Source organism: Euprymna scolopes, chromosome 9, assembly GCF_053919585.1.
Source record: "Euprymna scolopes isolate OS-2025 chromosome 9, ASM5391958v1, whole genome shotgun sequence".
NCBI lineage: Eukaryota > Metazoa > Mollusca > Cephalopoda > Sepiida > Sepiolidae > Euprymna > Euprymna scolopes.
The window spans coordinates 59951845-59974010 of NC_136490.1; positions in this window are offsets into that span (position 1 = coordinate 59951845).

A 22166-nucleotide genomic window follows, 5' to 3' on the forward strand; every position below is an offset into this window, starting at 1 on the left:
TCTCATATAATACTATATTTTTCTATAAATGTAAAGTCTTATTTACATATATTCGTGAATGCAAAATAAATAGCAACCTACGATTGAAACTGAACCGGTTCAGTCTCCTGACATTTTAGATGAATAACGCGCATTATCTTTCCAAACTGAACGTTATAAAATAAACAAGTATTATACAACTGTTACTGTTTGACTGAGCATTCAGTTTTCAGTATGTGTTAATCATCTGATATCCAGGCATTTTTATTATGACGAATATTTTGTATGTTGTATATGTTAATAGTGCAATATTTCCACAACTTGTCGCTAATAGTTGTGCCCACATTGACACTTCGCTAAATTATATCTATATATACATATATATATATATATATATATATATATATATATATATGACCGCTGTGTCAGTATAGCACCGCTGTGTCAGCTATGGAATTAATGTATGAGCGTGACACGTTGGTTCAGCTATGGAATTAATGTATGAGCGTGACACTTGTGACGTCAAGAAAATAGTTTTTTTGTGACATAACAGAAACATTTCTATGTAAGTATATTAGAATGAAAAAAATATAGATAGATTTTTTGTGGAATGGTTGACCCACCCAAATAAGACCGATGATGATGGGAGGTTCTGTCATGATTTCTCCATTGCTTATGACCTCACTCAGATTGTTCATGAACCCAACCGTGTTCCCGACAATGACGGCTAGTATGCGAGTCTTCTAGACCGTTTTCTCACAACTTGCCCTGAACTATGTTCAGTTTCTGTTCTATCTTCTCTTGGATTTTCCGACCACTCTATTGTATCAATTAAGATAAAAATAAAATGTAATAAGTCCCCAGACGTACATCTCCATCGTACAGTATATCGATACACTATGGCTGACTGGGATACCTTCCGTACATTTATATTGGATCTACCTCTGCGTTCCATGTTTAAAAATGATGTGCCCTCTATAGTATGAGACCTGACGGGGTGGTTAATTGTAGGTATAGACAGTTTCATACCCACGAAAAAGTTCCAGCAAAAACCTAACGGTCATCCATGGTGCTGTCCAGATTGTGCTGCTGCCATTGCGCACAGAAATCACTTTCTCCACTGCTCTAACGTAATAGATGTATGGAAACTAAAGCCGCTTTCAGGACTGCCAGCAGCCATTGTAGGAAAGTAATAAAGAACGCAAGAGAGCTGTAGGCTAAGTCCGTCAAGTCAAAAGTAGCTGAGCGGAGGCTTGATTCCCATCAATTTAGGCAAATAGCGAAGAGAATCCTGAACAGAAGCGGGTGCTCTATCCCAATTAACATCAATGGACCTTAGGTAAGTTCGTCAGCATCAGACAAGGCCAAACTCTTTGCCAAGAACTTTGCAGCTAATTCTACCCTTTGCGACCAAGGCCGCCAACCTCCAATATTTCCTCCTGTATCAGAAAACACGCTATATGATATACATATATCTGTACGTGATGTTGCCAAGCTAATCGAAAACCTTGATTCAAGTAAAGCAACCGGCCGTGATGGTATTCCAATTATAGTACTCAAAAAATCCAACCAGAACTAGCGCCCATACTTACAAAACTGTTTAAACGCTGTCTTAATGAGAATTGCTTCCCGTTACCCTGGAAAATCTCATCAGTATGCCCAGTATTTATGAATTCATTTGATTGCTCATCCCCCTCTCAGTACAGGCCAATAAGTCTCCTGTGCGCCATTTGTAAGTTGCTGGAATCTGTGTTAAATAGAGAAGTAATCAACCATCTAAGCAAAAATAACCTTCTTAGTGACACACAATATAGTTTCCGTTCTGCTAGATCTACATCAGATGTGCTTACAGTTATATCTCATAGGATTAGCAAATCTCTCGACGGAGGCAACCCTTTTAGGGCAATTGCCCTTGCCATACCTAAGGCCTTTGATAGGGTAGGACATAATGGTTTACTTTACAAGATCTCCAGCTATGGTATAGCTGGAAATGTCTTCTCAATTATTAAATCATTTATTTCTGATAGGTTCATGAGAGTAGAGGTTGATGTGCAAAAATCAGAAGCTCACAGTAATATTGCTGGAGTCCATCATGGGTCCATCCTGGGCCTAACTCCTCCTGGTCTACATTAATGATCTTCCAAATCAAATCCTTACATCATTTGTAGACATCTATGCTGATGACACTACCATCTATGGTAGCACATCTAAGACCGTAAACGACCAGCTTCACTCCGATTCTCTCTCTCCTGCTCTTGAGCACGTGGTACAATGGGGAAATGAGTGGCTTGTCACTTTTAATGCATTGAAGACTAAGCTTTTTTTCTTTACATCATCAACGTTCTAAACCCCCATCTGGCATCAATTGAAATGGCTCGCTCTCGTCTTGAGGAAACCTCAAGTTTTGACAAGCTTCTGGCTTTACACGTACATCAAATCTGTTGCCAAGGGCGCTAGAAAAATGGTCGGATATTTCTATCGATCCAGTAGATATCTCACTGCTGATGCAATTTTCTATCCATATAAGAGTCAGGTACGTCCAAGGATGGAATACTGTCGCCACATCTGGGCAGGAGCTGCTAGAAAGACTTGTCCTGCTTGATAGAGTTCAAAATAGACTTCGTAGCCTCGTGGGAGATGTCCTTTTCTCTTCGCTGCAACCATATCTCACAGAAAATATGTTACAGGTTTGTCTCTGCTTTATCGTTATTTTCATGGAAAGTGTTCGACTGAACTTCTGTCTATGTCCCCCTCGCCAAACTTTCACAAAGAACACTCGTCTAGCTGAAAACACCATAAATAATTCCCCCACTCGTTATCTGTTCCTAAACCTAAACGTAGATTCAATGGACAAAGCTTCTTTCTTAAAACTGCACACCTGTGGAATTGTCTTCCGTTTTCCTGCTTTCCAGCTGACTACAATATGGTTGTCTTCAAGTCTAACGTAAACAAGTTTTTGATGAGCCGTTCCATATAAGTTAACAAATTTACCGAATCTCCATTACTAACGGTTACTATATTTTTCAATTTCTACTATACACTCTTTAACCATTATTTTCGAGTGGCCTGTTTAATTATTATAAGCTCTTGTGTTACATAGAAGGACTAATGAATACTGTAAATTAATAAATTGTTTCTAAATCATCAATTTTGCATACACGCACGCAGGTATACTCACGTATATGCATATATAAATACATACATATATATGTACATATATATTTATAGGCATATATATGTATATATTGTGTATTTAAACAGCATGTTTTATTACAGGCATGTATTCTCTACACCTCTGCAAAACACAATCAAAAGATAAAAACATTTAGACGATAACGACTATAGAACTTTGTTGGAAGGATTCGACCGTGAAATAAAAGCAAAAAAATTAAAAAATTGGACAATTAAAAAAAAAATGCTTATAAAGCAAAGTCAATCTGTACTATGCACATATACGTTTCTGCATATATATATATATATATATATATATATATATATATATATATATGTAACCATTTCTAAAATGCAAAATCGCGTGATGAAGGAATTTAAGGTATTTGCAGCTTCTCTCCAATTTCAGATTTGTTTAATGATGTCCGAACGCATTTTATTTCCTTGTGGTGAATTGCGTATTGCTATTTCTACTGATGAGTTTAGGACAAAATTAATTCACTCATTGATATAATTATTGATTGTTTTTCTGTTACGAATCAGACAATATCCAGAATCCTAAGTGCCCACTGAATTAAAGAAATAAATTGTAAGATTTCAACATCATTAAATTTTGAATATCATCTTTTGTCATTCATATATATATATATATATATATATATATATATATATATATATATATATATATATATATATATATGGGGTTCTCTGTGTGTGTATGTGTGTGTGTGTCTATGTTCATGTATTTCAGGTTAGGAATATCCAAAAAGAAAAATCATCGAATTTCACCGAGGTTGTTGATAGTGCTCTATTGACAGAGCAAAATATTACTTTATTCATTTAAGCTAAAGAAAACTATCATAAGTCACTACCACAAATCTACTGTTTTAGTCTTAAAAGACATAGTTTATTTGAAATATACTTTTGTTTTCACACAAAGCAATCATGTTATCAGAGGTTTGTTAAAGAGGTTTTTTAAAGAGGTTTGTTTTATAAGACTGAAGAACCAGATTTATCGTTGCGACTTACTGTACTTTGTTTTTCCTAAATTGAATAAAATAATATATATATATGTGTATGTATATGTATATAAATATATATATTTGTGTGCTTCTTTGTGTTGATGTGTGTGTAATAATATGTGTGCGTGAGTAAGAGAGAGAGAGAGAGAGAGAGGGGGGTAGACTGGGAATAAAGAGAGATGTTTACTTGTTTGAATCCTAAATCCGGGTAATCGAACATTTAAAAACGATAAGGTTCATTGAATTTGATACTGGTCATAATAGAATAGATTCATTAATTTATCTACGCAAGCTATCATTGAATAGCATATTTATATTCACCTGATCTTGTAGACAATTTATTTTTGCTTTCAAATAACTTGCAACATTTTACTCCGTACGCAAGTTTGTTGTTTGTAAAGCGTGATTAATATATAAAATAATGAAAGTGATTTCGACAATGGATTTTAGCGTCTAACAATTCGACATGACTTCTGTTCTCCATTAGCAAGTCAAGTCATTAGGCAGGTACAATAGATGCAATAGAAATGTCTAATCGAAAATTTACAAGGCAGCCATTGAAGTGAATCAAAAGTTTGAAAATGAATAAAAGCGATGAGAAGGCGAAAGGCTAGTCTGTGTTTCTGTGTGTGGGTGTGTTGGGTGACGGGGGATTTGACGCGACAAGTATTTCATCGATTTTATTCGCTAGAATTCTATTCGGAAAGATTTATTCAACTCTTCGCAGTCAATGGACTTTCCAAATTAAAAATCACTTTAATAAACCAGAAAATAAAGATGAAAAAGTACATTGAAATAATTATTTTCTACGACTAAGATTTTCGTCCGATTGAATTCGAAGAAATACGATGACATGTGATATTATTCAGCTGCTTTGTGTTTCTTTTAATTTATTTACTAGTTTTTTTGTTGTTGTGTATTAGAGAAAAGGAAAAGTGTTAGAATTTAAAAAAAAAACTATTTCCTTGGAATGCACACTCTCTCTCTCTCTCTCTCTCTCTCTCTCTCTCTCTCTCTCTCTCTCTCCATCCCTCTATTATCACTCTAAAAAGATTTTTATCACTTTTCATATATAAAAACAAGTTTGTCTGCGTGTGTGCGCGCCTGTGAGGTCCTTCATTGTGGGTGCGAAAAGGGCTGAGCCGATTTTTATGAAATTTCACACAAACGTATTTTACGTGCGAGGCAATGTTCTTAAATAGGTTTTTATCGAAATATCTTTGATAAGTATCGATAATCGGTAATCGAAATAATGTTATGAAAGACAGAACAGGCAATTTACACCAAAGTTACGACCTTAATAAGCATAATATCACAAGTGCATTTCAGAAGTTTTATTACCAAACAAGCAGAAATGGCCTATTTATAAAATCAACAGTGGGTACATAGATAAAACAGGGTGTGTCTGAAATGAATATTTTTGTTTAAAGCATTATTACACAATGATACTTGACCTTTTTAACCTTTACTTACATTACAGCTCTTATCATTGCACAAGTAGTGAAGCAAGGCATGTAAATGCAATAGTAAGCTCTTTAATGTGATAGAGACACGTTCAAAATCATTTTTTTTAATGTGTGTGTGGAGCACAATTGAAGCGCAATACTTTTTCGTTTTAATTTTAATTCGGGCGATTAAAACATAGCATTAGGTTCTCTACAGTGCAATTTAAACTTCACTATAGTATGAGCTAAGACACTTCGGTTAGGCATGCGAAGCTTTTTCTGAGTGCAGCGCGATTGTTCCCCAACTAGAGCAAGTGATTTTATTTCAAAAGTGTCGATTTTACCGATTTCAATGACAATAAAAATATTAGAGTGTGAAATATTCGTTGATTATTCTTAATCCCGGTTAACGTCAGATACCTGGTAGTATATACATAAACACAAACATACGTATACATATCTTTTTATAAATGAAACTTTCCAAAAATAAGACTTTTTTTTACGTGTTATTCTGTTATTTTGGATCATTGGCTATAAACTCTACAAAAACAGTATGTAATTTATTTGTTTTTGCAAACGTTACACATTTCGATTTTTTTACCTTTATTCTTCCCCAAACTTTTTCATTGTATATAAAGACAACTTTCCAATGTTTTTTTTAGGAATATACGTTTGTCACGTGAAGGGGTGTTTAGTACCCTTCAACTACTATAAAAATTACTTATATTATCTACTACATAAAAACATGTATAAAAAAACTTATGAGTGTGAAAAAATGCATCATCTAATTTTAAAGTGGTAATTAATAATACATAATTGCATGTGTGGGTGTTTCTCCGTCGGAAGGACAAAAACTGTCTGTTCATCCTGGAGGGGTTATATTGAGCACGCCTTAATCACTCAGATCATTAGTCGACGCTGCTTGTTTGTCGTGCAAAGGGAAGTCCGAGTCGACTGGAAACAAAAAAAGGAGATTGGAGGAGAGCACATGTGGCACCTACAATTCTCAGATGGTCTCACATATATGAACTAACAAGGACAAAATATGCTTAACTTCTGTGAGCGTATAGAAGTATGTATACCCACGTGATTGAACCGTATGCATGCACGTGCGTATGTTTTAATAAGATAACTGGTTTCCTGACGATAAACCCTTTAAATAATCTTAATTGCCGTTTAAGTGATGTGTACTAGCAATGTTTCCAATATAATGTAAATATGGCGTATAGTAATTCATACGGATTTAACTTCAAAATTAAATTTTCTTTAAGCCTTACAATATTGATAACAGAACTGTTAAAACAGACGTTTTATTGTTGTACTACGGGAGAAAATAAAACAATTAAATTTTAAAATGAGGACGAAAAAGACTATGACAAAACAAAAGACTATGGGTTCAGTTAAATCGTCTAATTAAAAAATATTTGACTTGATAGAGAAAATAGGGTCTTGATAAAAGTGCATATTATAAGAAGTGACATAAGTACAAATAGAATAAAATGTAAAACTATTTAAAAAAATTGGAAAATGGATGAAGAAACCTAAAAAATTCTAACAAATGGTCATCGGAGAAATTAGATGATGGAATTGATAGATGATGAACGACTTAGGGAAAATATAGGTGATAGGTCAGATAAGGAATTAGACGTGTTGACCGCACATACATGAGGTAGATTTCCATGAGCTATAAGGTAACTGGGTTATTAAAGTCACTCTTAAAAACTGGTACATTAAATACTACTATTAGTGCTTCTTATCTCAGGAATCAACCTCAAAGCAAATATTCTCTATAGCCTACTCAATATAATCAGCCACACTTGGTGATTAGAAAATTCATGAGATCAATTTAGGTCCATTTACTCTGGGCTACGTCGTATTCTTTTGTAGTTTTCTTCCAAGCTGATTTTACGTACTAAATATTTTTAAATCGATTATCAGCATAATCTAACACGGTATTGTTATTTTGTTTCACAAATATTTGAAACATCTAAAATTTCACACAAAAAATTGTTACCATTTACCTGCTTAACGACAATGGAAGTTTCTCTGACATGATTTTTTTAAAGAAATTCCTGATAAGCAACAATGACAGCGCCTCCTAATATTCTTGAAAGACAAGATATCCCCTGTAGGAGCAACTGAGGGTGTAATTATGAGGCAAGTGTTGCCCAATCCACAACCCTGCCTCTCATGAATCATCTTTGAGTTCAGAGGCAAGGAAAACTCTCGGGCGACCGAAAACTACGCCGGGATAAGCGGAGAACACATACAGCACCTTGAATTCCCAAGAGGTCACCAATTTAGTACTGGCTAGGTTAAATGTTGCTTAACTTCGATGATCCAGTGGGAATCGGTGTGTCAACGTTGCTATGCCGTACAATGTAAAACGCGAATAACAAGTGCTAATATGCCTAAGGTTTTAATTCTAAAGGCGATTTTTTTGTGGTTCCGAAGAATAATATTCGAAATTATATTCCCAGGTGAGTTTTTCTATAAATCAGGAAAGAGCACACGATTGCCATTATCTCCATACGAAAAGAACTGCAGCTCTACATCTCACTGGTTTAATAGTTTCAATTGAGGGTTTTCTATTCGTATTGCTTAGATTCTTCAGACTTCTGTCCTCAGCTTGGTGTTGTTTTCTTAATGTTTTACTCGATTAAACTTCAAAAGGACATAGGCGTATTTTGTCGCACTCGGGAATTATTTTGTCGAACACACAAAATCTGCACAGGCTTTCGAGCCATCATTTTTAGTCGCAGTCGGTCGGTCGGTCGGTCGGTCTGTTGGTCTGTCTATAAAGCTTTTGTGCTTAGCCTTTTTTGTTAAGATCAAAGGTCTGTTGTTAATAGATGCTGTTCTTAGCTTTTTAAGCTTTTTCCTGGCCTTTTCGCTAAAATCAAGGTGTAGTGTCTGTTCCGGCAGATACTGCAAGCAAAGACCATATGTGGGGGCAACCTAACATATAAGGCCTTGGTCAATGTGGGGGCACCCCTTCATACCAATGGTTACTATCCAGCTCCCCTAGTCCCCGGGGAGTTGGTCCCCATTTCCCCTTCACTCCTCACATTAAAAATCGCCCCTGCGCCTAATTTGCTCGGTGGGGGAGCAAATAAATCCTTTTTTCTTGGCCTTTTTGTCCAAGATCAAAGTGTAGTATCTGTCCGGCAGATTAAAGTTGTTTTTGAAGGAATCCTTTAATTTTTTAAGCAGTCAAGTCATTCTTAAGTTCATTCAATTCATCTTTAATTTCATTAAAGTTATTCTAAGTCATTTACTTTTTTATTTTATTTCATCCCATTTTTCGTCATTTTATTTCATCTTTAAGAATTTTATGTCAATTCTACATTCACGCATTCATTCATTTCACGAGAGCAGGTGACTAATGGCTATCGGCCTTGTTTAAAATCCTCCTGTGGTAGCATACGATCAACTTCTGGCGTAGTAGATAAAGTTCTTGGCAAAATTCTTCTTGAGGTGTAATATGCAATTTGCAATGCAAGCGACAATTAAGATAAATTTGCGAATTAAGGCCTTGTACAATTTCTGACTGACGTGCACCGGTGACACTTCAAGAAATTCCGTAACTGGACACAAATTAGACTTTTATGTCAAGCAATAAAAATACTTCAGATCGGTAAAAACTTATTTTTTTTCTAAATACCCGTAAATAGATTCTCCTGTGCTGTAGTATGTTAAAGTAAGCACATCACTTGTAAATCGCGTAGGACGGTAAGCATTTTGTTTGTCAATGAATATGTTGTTGTTGCTCAAGTGATATACAACTTTATTATATATTATTGATTCAAGCAACTTATAAAAGTCAAATTTGTCCTTACCGAGAAGAGAAATACGATTCTTCAGTATTTTGTAATAATGGATCTTCCAATAAAGAAAATTGCAACGGTGTTGGAAAGCGTTTTTTTTTTTTAATTTTAAGGGGCGTTCGAACAGCTGAAAAAGATTGGGTGGTAGTGTTACACGAAAAGGACAAATCTCCCCTCATTGTGTATTACATACCGTGGGCTCTTCTGTATATATAAAGAGACAGGGTACATGTTAATACAGGAGAGCCGACGGCATGTAATACACAATGAGAGGAGATTTTATATATAGATAGACCGAGATTTAGTGCATTTGGCATTTACGTTTTGACATTTGTACATTTTTATAAACACAAAGTTCATATTAATACAATTTCACTTTACCTTTGTTTTGGTAGAATGATTTAAAAAACACCTGATTATACGTTTATTTCTTCGACCGGTCGGACATGATTTTGTATTTCAGGGGTTCAAATTTGTTTACACGGTTACCTCTAAAACCTCTCGCTTTTCAGAGAGTGCCCTGACTCTAACCGATAATCGGTCTGGACCCTTCTGCTTCTCTGATCTGACTAATCTCTGATTCTGGCTATATTAACTAAATCTAACTAAATTAATAACTCATGACGTCACTGCATGACCTAGCACGTGCATATGAACACATGGCACGAATCCTTCTCTATCCTAATTTTACGTAACTAACTTTACAATAACATTGTCCATTCTCTTGGTTTTACAAAAGAATTTAACCTACTCGTTAATTCTGTAACCCATATTTTTATTATGCATTTTTTCCTAAGAATGTGAATAGTTTCCAGCCAAATTTGTATTTATTAAATATTTTAACAGAATCAACAATTTAACGGGACATTTCATTTGAACCTATTGTTCTTTAAAACTTACCTACAGGGCTCAATCCTTGTTATATCTGATATCATTTTCATTTAATTAATTCTCTTTTATATTTAACTTACATGAAAAGGGGGCAGCCCTTTTCATGCAACACTAGTTTCTGTAGCAGTGTTATTTCGTATGCTCCAATTGCCCACGTAGCTCTTTTCTATTATTAAATACAATTTCTTTAAGTAAATCTTCACGCAGAAACTAACAGTTTTCTTTATTCAAAACACAAGCACAATCAAGAAACGCAATGTTTAATTTTTAGAATTAAATTACATTTTAAACCTAAAGATTGTAGAAATAAAAGGATGATAAACTTAGGGTACAATGATGTCTTGGAGTATAGGAGTGGGAAAATCTTAATGCATTTAATTATGGACAACGACTGAAATATACGATAACAATATCTAAAATATTAATCGAAATATATATTTTGTAAGCAGCAGAAATATATAAAAGGTTAATAAAGAGAGGAAAAACACAATGCGAAATCGCTGCACCTTCTATAATAGAAAAGAGAACGAATTAATAGGAAACAATGATATTATCTACGCTTGCTTTCTGTTTGTAAATTCTTTGTTTGATGAATGTGTACTCGGATATGAATAAAAATAGAATGGGTCAAACAATAGAACAGAAGCGCACAAATGCAGTCAAGGAACCAAAACGTTAATCAAACGAAAAACATTTTATGTGCGACATCGATATTCCGTGGATTGCGTGGTCCGATGATTCGTTTTTCAAAACTTAACATTGCAATATAATTTACGTGTTTAAATCAGTTTCTATGAATTTATCTTTTGAATAAGCTCTCTGAACTAATAAAAAAGTATCTGTCCGTCGATTTTCTTGAAGGTTTCAACTTTGAAATATAATGTTCTATGGTTTGTCACATATAATTTTTTAATTTCAGTTTACTTTGTCTTTAAAATTTTTATTCTGAAATATTCTTATATTATGCCATGTAAAATCTCTAGTATAACTTTCGCTTATCAGTAAGGTTTTTATCATATATATATATATATATATATATAGAGAGAGAGAGAGAGAGAGATAGATATAGATATATATATATATGTGTGTGTGTGTGTGTGCGTGTGCAGTAAAAGAAAATTTACATAACAAGTTAAGCATGCATGATCACTCAAGCGCACAGTGAACGAGGCATAAAAAATGAATTAGTTCAGCATTGGTTTCCCCCCATATAAACCCCAAAAGCCCAAGGAGACGTCAAATCATTGTGCAAATGAACAATCGGTGCAGTTTTAAGCCTTACCATATGTAAATTTGAGTTTTGAACTATACAAAAACTCCATCATTTAACCTTCTTATTTAACATACAAAGTCCTCGAGGCCTAAATATATTTAAATTTGCGTTCAGCACCATGCAGAACTGATAAATAGATATACGCAAAAGAATTTGGACAAATATGCTTAAATAATCACAAAAAACTGAATGTTTATATTAGCCTTGAAAGAGGACCTGGGGCACTCCAAAGAGTTATCACGAAGTATAGAAAACCGAATTATATAGAAATCAGTTAGTCACAACTTTTCAGAACGTTTTATAAAAATCCAAGGCATCATTTTTAGTAAGCACAAACGTGTTAGTTTTAGCCATTTTAACACGAAAGGCAAAAAAAAACAAAAAAAAAAACCGCGGCGGCAATCAGAGTTGTCCCGGAAAATCCGTTCTGTTACGTGTTTACTCATATCATGTTTAGTGTTTGTGCAAAATTTAAAAAAAATTCTAAGGCCTAGTTAGTGATAAAAGTACGGACAGAGAAAAAAACAAACGGACGAACGGACAAGGGTGGATTTACATGTCCATCCTCATTTTTACGGGGGGATCAAAAAGACAAAAACAATGTTACATGCACAATTTAAAACATAATCAAGTCAATAAGGGTAAAAGAAAAAAAAATAAGGGAAAAACCATAACATTACAAAGTTAAATGCGTCAGATTAGAGGAGAAGAAAAAGTCGGCATGATACAAATGTAATGGTAAAAATACAACCCCGACTTGAAATAATTCCGATTAAAAATGGAAACATGTTCGGAGATTATATTTGGAAAAAAACATTTTCGAGAGGTAATATTATAATGATAAAAAAAGGAGGAACCAAAAATTTAGGCTAGGAATTATACATATTACTATATATAAAAATAAAATATTAAAGAATATTTTAACATCTGTTTAAATATAAAGTATTCAGTACATTTTGATACAATAACACACACACACACACACACACACATATATATATATATATATATATATATATATACATATATATATATATATATATATATATATATATATATATATATATATATACCATCTCTCATTTTTATTTTAAAATATGTGCGTTTGTTGTCCTCGAATTCTGAAGTGTGAAATACTCTTTTACTTGGTAATTCACTTTTAAATTTCAAATATTTTGTAAACTTAAATTCTAAAATATTACTCTTTCTGCTCTGTAACATTTTTGGTGTGAACAAATTTTACGTCGATCTGTCACGTTTAATGTTGACATACTATTGTTAGTACCAATCACGTGCCAAGTTTTAAATGATATTATTGTTGGTCTGCAAGGTGTAAATTGAACACATAACGTAACGTCGTCTGGCACGGTGAACCTTGAAATGATGTATTCGTTCGTATTTCATGTTTATATTTTAACATCATTTTTGTTGCCTCCGATTTATAACTTTTCAGTTAAGGCAGACTTAGCAGATGGCCATTTTATATTAAAAAAATATAATTCATCAAATAGACCACACTTAATTTAGAGCATAACAACACGCATGAATTTAGAAGGATTTGTTCAACAATGACAATAAAATAGAACATATACTACATTTGATCAGTCGGTAAATTTATCAATATATTTTTATCGTTTGCCATTTTCAAGCAAGGACTGCTTTTATGTCTATCCGTCTCGTTGAATCATTATGATTATTTTTCGTTTGTAGGATTTAAGTTTTGAATGCCATACACATGTTGGAATCGTATTTGCATTGTCTCTTAAGTTTTAGTGTTCAATATTTTGGCTTCGGTCATAATAAAAATTGAAAAATATTTTCAATTTACTCATGAAATTATAAGTTTACATACAATGTTACTCTGTGTGATACACAAAATTAAATAAAATATTAATCGGTTTGGAAATTTAAAAAAAATGCGATAAATTTTCCTCAAAGCCGAATTCAGCTGCTTACTTATACAATCTTCAGATGCTTGCCGATTTCCCTACTCTAAAAAATTGTTTCCGCTTTTCGAATCCCCTTCCTACTTCTTGTGTTCCGACTGCAACAACATGCAAAAGTTTTAGAGTTATATAAATACATATACTTTTCATGAAAATTATTTGAAACATAGCGTGAAATCACGTGATTTACAAAAACGAAAGATGATTATTGTTATGATTAAGAACACCTGTCGATTTCTTGTTTAAAAAAGAGCCAAAAAATAGGAAGAAAAAAGTGAGCAGCAAGTCCCAGAACAACGTAAAACAACACAACTGAAGTAAGAATAGCCACAACTACTATCAGCAATTACCCAAAGTCTTTATCCTTACAAAACTCTAAACGCAGATTCTATGAACGAAGCTTATTTCCTAGAAATGCCTATCTCTGAAATTCTGCCCTACGTCCCTGGCCGATTTCAATATGCTAGCTTTCAAGTTCAATTTAAAAAGTTTCTTGTTTAGCCGTTCTTTTATAATGTCCAAATTCTAGCCAATATTCATCAGTAACGATTACTACGCTACCTCCTAACATTTGTTAACCTTTATGCTCAAGTGCTTTTCGGACCTTGCTAGGTGGCTGTGTCCCTGTTAAATAAGGAATTCTATGATGTTCAAAAGAGCAAATTGATTAGGAGCAATTGACAAACAACGGAAACAGGGAACAGATCATACTATTATGAAGAACGTATTCCATTATATTATTTATTAAAACCGACACGGATTTATCATCAAGGTTTGAGACAAATGTTTCAATGAACAAGATGGATGAGACAAATTAAATTAAGATATGTTTCTTCATTTTATCCCACATCACTTCTGCTTAACTTGTACTAAGATTAATATCATATAACTCTCGCCTTTGTAATAATAGTCTGTTGTACTATTCTTGGTAAACCAATTGCAAAGGATATCTAGACAATTGAACTTAAGGGAACAACGAGGATAAAAAAGAGCTCTCGGTTGATTACAATTTAAAGCACGGCAATGTTGGCTGCTAGTTGGCTGACCCATACCCAGCACTACAATCTTCGAATGAAAAGTTTTTTTATAATGCAATAATACTTGCGTGATATGAATTTACACTAGCATAATCTGTCATATTAAACTCAGAATAATTTTTGTTGCTCTGTCACACTTATAACTTACATTGAAGTTTCATCGATACGCGTGCGTATTAAACGGGCGCATCGTTCGCGTAAACGTATTGTAAAAAGGATATTTTCCATTGAAATTAAAAAGAGTGAACAAATAGCGAGAGATTTCTGAATATATACTGCTACAATTCATAAACGAATGACAAGGTAAGATGCAATTTAAAAGAAAGATATAAAATAACTCTACGTGCGGCATGTAGATAGGGATGGAATATTTAGTGGCTTTGTTTCCGTATTCTTTTCATCAGTATGTGTAAAGTGACCAGACGGCAATGAGAGAAAGCATTTCAGATTTATCTCCTACTTCTTTGCGTTCAGAGTTTGGGCAGTTATGAGAAGATAAAGAAAACTGGCTATTGTGACGGCGCTAAAACGAAATGTGTTTTTGCTTTGCAATGTAATTCTAATGCGTGAATGGTGTTACCACTTATTGTCTTAGTGTAGTTATCCACATATGTATTAACCGACACAAAAGTATTCATTAACGCAGACAGAAAAACGGACATGAACTCGTACTAAAATCCATACAAGCACATACAAGCACTTAAGATATCTTATTCATTTTATTTACCCCAAAGGTATCTGCTATGATAGAAGCAAGATTTATAAAAGGCAACAAGCATGCTGAGTTAGACGGCAATATATTTGTTGAACTTATATTGAAAAGTAGGCAGGATAGTCGGCAAAACCTGGAGCAATTAGGGAAGCAAAATAGCAATCCCTCTAAGGAAAGAAAGATGAAAATAGTGCAACGTCCACTATTAAGTCCTTTACGGAGAAAGTTTAAGATTCAGATGAAAGTGTTTGGTTCTTATCAATATTCAGCAAAAGAAATATTCTGTAAGACCTTGAAAAACTCTACTAGAATAAAGCACTCTTACAATACGCTATGAGTCGTAGCCTGTTATTGCGAAACCTGTTAATTTAGAAAATTTTCCGGCATCCTGTACCAGGGAAAAGTGACTAGTAGTCTGTGCAACATCCCAGATATTACCAATAATCTATCTAAAGACACATTGCTTCTTTTATATATAAACATCAGCTTCTATATAAGTGTTCTGTTTTCTGTTTCCTAAAATATCAAGTCCATGAGTTCAAATATTCTCGTGAAAAGGTGTTATCGGATAGGATGATCGGGAGTTCGAATTGTTTCTTGCAAATAAAAAAGACAATGATCTAATGCAAGATAACATAACCATACATTACTTTCTGTGAGGTGTACAAACCACACATGCAAAAAGACAGGCGTACGTCTATTGAATAAAAAAAAACTCACACTAACAAGAGACACATATTTACTGGTGTGTAGTGGAACATGCGTAAACAGGTTAATAAAAATATGCAAACAGACAAATAGATACAAACGAACATAAACTAAAAAACATATAAGTACACAAAATATATATATATATATATATATATATATATATATATATATACGTAGCCACACGCATCCATGTAATAATGTATGCCAGTAGACACACAGACCATTATTAATTAAAAATAACTATTAATAATTATAAATGTCTATACTCCTATTAATTAGTTTGTTACTTTTTGTGTATTGGTATTCATATCGAAAATGATTTTTTTCTATTTATTTAAAAAGAAAATACAACTTTGTTATATAAGGGTCGTTTAAAAAATATCTAGTTAATTCTTTTAAACGTTCATTGTTATTAATTCCATATTAGTTTTTTTTTTTAATTTTATGATAGGACTAGCGGGGGGGCTACCCGGCGTTGCCCGGGTCTTTGTAACTGTGTGTATGGGGGTATAAGTAATAACCTTGAAACGATGTTAAAAAAATCGGAAAAACCAAAAAAAAAGAAAAACAGCGAAAAAAAAACCGCTGTGTGTATAGGGGGTGGAGTAAACTAAAGAATAATCGAAGTAAAAAAAAAAAAACGTTTCAGTTTGTCGGCAAAAATTTGGCTGCAAAGAGATCAAATTTGAAAGAATTGAACTTTGCAGACTTTACCAAACTCTTCTGTTAAAATAGGTCTAAACACTTGAAATTTTTAATGTAGGTTACATGAACATTAATTAAACTTTTTAATACATATGTATATATATATATATAATTATATATAGATATATATATGTGTATATATTTAATTGCATATATATGTGTGTATATCTACATATCTATAAAAGTGAACGTGTCTGTCTGTCTGTGTGTCTGTGTGTCTGTCTGTCTGTGTACATTTCCCTACGCAATAACTCTGTCAATTTTTAGTCTATAGACTCGAAATTTGACATACCGGGTACTGAGATTTGGGAAAATCGATGTGACGGGTTTCAGCCAGAAATTTGGCTGTTAAGGGGTCAAATTTCAACGATTTGACCTTTAAGAACTCTACCAAACTCTTCCGACAATTTTTAGTCTACACCCTTGAAATTTTAGATATAGGTTCCGTGGACATGGATCTAACGTAATAACTTGATTTGAGGCCAAAACAATAAATTTTCAGGGGTCATAATAGGGGTTAAAGTTTAAAAAATTACCCCCTTTTTTTGTTGCTCAGCATACACCTCTAAACACTCGGGCAACGCCGGGCACCCATGCTAGTATATATATATATATGTATATATATATATATATATATATATATATATATATATATATATGTGCACATAAAGTTTTGAACAGTACATAGAGCCCGATTAAAACCGGGCTAAACTGCTAGTATGAAATAAATAACATTTTACTTAACATGTATAAAATATATAAAAACAGAAAATACAGACACTATCTATAAGGAATGGTGTAAACCTACGTGAATAAGATGATTAATTAAAAAATAAAATATTAGTATTGAAGAAAATATAAGTAGAGGACAACAATTGAGATCATTAAAAATTGCGATTACTAAAATAAGAGACTAATGATTAAAAGATATGAACGACAAAACAAGAGGAGGTAATAAAACGAGGAATATGGACAGAGGAAAAAGCAGACGAGATATACGGTGACGCATGTAAAAGAGAAAATATATAAGGAGTAAAGAAAATAATTGGTAAGTGGACAAAAAACAGATGCAAATCTAAGCTGCCTGAATATTCAAATGCAGGCTCATTAAAATGACATTACTCTGAAAACATGAAATATTCAGGTGTGACGTTTCTTTCGCGAGCGTCGCCTTATTACCCGACAGTCAGGTGTCGTTGCCAACGCGTAGACATGCGGCGCAAGTTGGAAATATTTTAGAATCTCGGCATGGCAACACGAATTAAATAAATTATTTAGCTTTGGATGTGCAGACATGTACGAAAAATTGAGGAAATTAAAAATTAGTCATATATTAAGCTTTAACAGGAAAGGATTATATCGACTCAGGAGAACCGCCAGACAAAGCGCGAAAAGAAATAAAATGAATTTGTTTTCTATAGAAGCACTCTTGAAAGAGAGGAATAAGAAAAACAACATATGCATCAAGTTATTGCAATAAGACGTGAAAATCCAATTTTTTTAAAATAAAAAACCGACTCGAAATTGGAGACTATCTTATTATATGAATATATCTATTGACCGCCGGTTTACATTTGCACATTTGTAATAATGTGTGTATCTACCCGAGGGCAGAATAAGGCCTTAGTTTATCCATTGAGGACAGGGAATTCGACATATACTTTGGGTTACCTGAATTCGACATGTCGGAGAAAGGTCAAATAGACTTTGCACATCCAAAAAACTTAACCTATTTGGATATACAATCAAAGAAAATGGTTGATATATAAATGTTTCTTTTTCTTGGTTAAATCGCGATATTTTCTGGTTGTCAGAAAATACTGCTGGAATATTCTTTTTTTCTGAGACTATCATTTGAAATCTGAATGACTTAAACAGCGGCATACGTCATCCCACGTAGTTTGTCACTGTATATCCTGCCTCACTCATGGTGACCTTGCGTCTCGATATGCTCGATATGGTATCCTGTAATGAAGAACTTTGGCGGTCTTTCGTTTCTTCTAATCATTATCGTAATTTCTATTATTCATTTTTATTTTTTTTCGTTTTGTTCGTTACTTGGTTACTTTTATAAAAACAAAAAAGAAAGGATATATAAATGATAGTTAAACTTCGAATTCCTGCTCTCTTTTTATTTGCGTCCATCGTTGATATGCATGTTTCTTTTAATTAACCTGCCTCAAACACTTCCAAGCAATACTGAGGGAATAACTCATGCACAGAATGGTATCACATGGAGATGTTTCCCCATAACTGTTAACTTGATGAGATAGAATTGGGTGGCGCATTTTCGCAAGTGTAATCCTCTACGTATGTTATGCAAATTTATATTTAGGAAATGTAATATCATGAGAATGTGATCCGACAGCAATATCTATATTCGAGTCTTGTGTAGAGAGATTCTCAAAATAACTCAATGTATTCATAATATACGAGATGCTCTTAATAAGCTTCTTGACGTTTTCTGCAGGCAGTTTAAATTGTCGTAGACTATTTAACATTCAGTATGTTATTGTTACATATCTCATGAGGTGACTGGCAAATTTTATGATTTCATGTGTAAATAAATAACTACAGCAAGCATTGGGGTACACATTCCTAAGGCTTGATTGTTACAACTGTGAAATTTTAAAAGATAAATCTTGACGTGATGATATTTTAGCAAAACGATATGCAATACAATTCTGTATTAAACTTGGAAAAATGAAACAGAAACCTATGGGATGCTTCAAACTACTTTTAGACCGCCTTGCCTTAATTAGTTATCAGTTTTTGAGTAATATAAGAGACCCATTGAACAAGGAGTTTATAAGGGATGATGATCGGTGCGGGATGAGTGAGGAAGTCAGCACGTTAGAGATTATTGGCCAAATAAATAATGTTATCGATAAGGATCGTCATGTGTCTATAGAGAGAATAAGTGTACAGTTTTATATCAGTGTGGAAAGTGAACACAAAATTATTAGCGAGAAATTGGAGATGCAGAAAATGTGTGCGAATGCACCAGCACACAAATCTTTTCTTGTCAGAGACTAGTTGACCAAGATGAGCATCAAGAAAGTTCTTCACACTCACTGCTTCCAGACCTTGCTCCCTGTAATTATTTATCATCTATTAAACTCAAGAAAATCCTTAGAGACTATCAATATCGAAGAATTGAAGAGATGAAAGAGGCTGTGATGATGGTTTCCATCGGAAACCTATCAAATTTGATAGAACAGTAAAACATTGCATTGCAGCCGGAGGACATAACGTCGGAGTTGACTAGAGTTTCAGGTGTGCATTTAAGAATAATATCCTGCGCAAAAGTATAGAAAGGCACTTCATACCTATTTTTAGGGCATATATGCATGTCGGAATTGTTGTGTCAATTAGGATGTAATATCTAAGAAAATATACGTAGTGAAAATTGAACATATCAGGTCAATAAGATTCCATAATATTCATTTAAATATGTATTCAAGAAATAATGTATGGTTGGGAATTATAATAGAAACTCACAATCAAGTTAAATATAACGTTTACATGAGAAAATACATAGCTAGAACCATGTAGAAAATCACTAGGAAAAACGCCTTCCAAACACACACACATACACATACATAGACACAGACACACAGACACACACACACATACATATATATATATATATATATATGTATATATCATATTCAAATATATCGCGTTTGCAGGTGCCAGTACACGTATATGTTGAAACCCCTTCTTGCGTTTGCCAATTCAAGTTCACTGTAAATAAGTATTTTGGAAAGCCGTGTTATCAATTTTGTAGACACGATCTTTCATCGCAAACCTTATTTACGGATAAGGGTGTATAAAGCGGGGATACCTGTTATGCTAACACGTTTTTATTTGCGACCTTGTTTACTAGGTTACACTAAGATGTCTGCACAGGCATTTCATGTATATCTGATGACCATCTGTCGCCGAGAAATTGTCTACTGTATAGCAAGGTGCCACTGACACATGCTTGATACATTTGATTTTTGTTTTTGATAGTCAGATTTTTTCCAAAACACTTTGGTTAGTTGTGCTATACTTGTTGTGGCGTTTACAATCATCTTATTGATTTCTTTGTCTAGTTAAGGAATGCCTGTTATTGTAAAGCCAAACAATTGGAATTGATTTAGACCTATCCATTTCGTTTCGATGTTCGATATAACAGGTAGTGTTGGTTTTGCTTATCTCAAAACTGGTTTCTTCTGTTGGCTTACGAACAGACAAAACGGGTTACTCGTATGTGAAAATCTATTTATTAAACTCTTCGAAGTGGCTACAAATAGTAGTATATCTGGAAAATGTTGTTTCTCCCAATGTTGTTTCTTGCCTTTGTCTTTGAGAGTAAATGAGTAATGCAAAATAGACTACTGCTGATTCTTGTGTGCTATAAACTCTACCGTATAACGGTTCGAAATCATGTATTAATAGAAAGGACGCATAAGTCGAAGAGTACGCTACTTTTTAATTCACACTTATTTAAGACATCACCATCAAACTATATTGCGCTCAGTGTGCCGTCATGAAAAGATATAATTGGACTCAGTAGTTTGGTGGGCAGCTAATAAGAGGCATCATCTTCCATAGACAGTCTCTTTTTACAAATTCGAAATCCTTGGTCAGATCGATAAAAGCCAGATACAATGACTTGTTCCGCTGTCTGCATTATTCTTGAAGCAGGCACAGAGAGTTCATATCAACACGCACCCTTATGACTATTAAGCCACACTGTGATTTAGCGTAGATTCTCTTTGCCAAAATATTAAGTTTCTGCAGTATTATGCGTGAAATCGATCTATCAGAAATGATCAGTAGAAAGATGTTCTTACAATTATTGCAATCATTATGGTCGCTCTGATTTCGCATAAAGTGATAATTACTTCAGGTCTTAAGGTACTTCTTCTTTCTCCGAACATTGGAGCAGAATGGTATGAAGATTACTAAATGGCACGTCCTGCCGCTTTTGATTAGATCAACTAGTATACAATCTTTTATATAGATCTTCCCGAAAAAATCGTGTCTATCACTTTGGACACATCCTCTAAATACGGTGAATAATCTATTTTGTGTCTATAAGGTCGAGCAAAGACCCTATCTCCCTCGCTTAAGATGCAACACGAGAAAAACTGCAACGTCCACACAGTTTCAAGTGTAGTCGCTCCTACGAAGATAGGATTGATATGATACTGGATGCAGCAACGTTCCGCTGCTCAAAAAGATAATTCAAGTTGGTTGATTTTCCTTATTTTTACTTCCAAGTAATAATAAAAAAAATATCGATGCATACTCAGAGTGTACTTTTTGTATAAAAATTAATTATTCACAAGAAGAGGAAAAATAATTATATAGACAGGAAAAAAATATCAATTTCTTTTTATTTTTCTGGTAATCTTCGACATTATTCAATCAGAGCTATTTCCTTTAAAACTTCC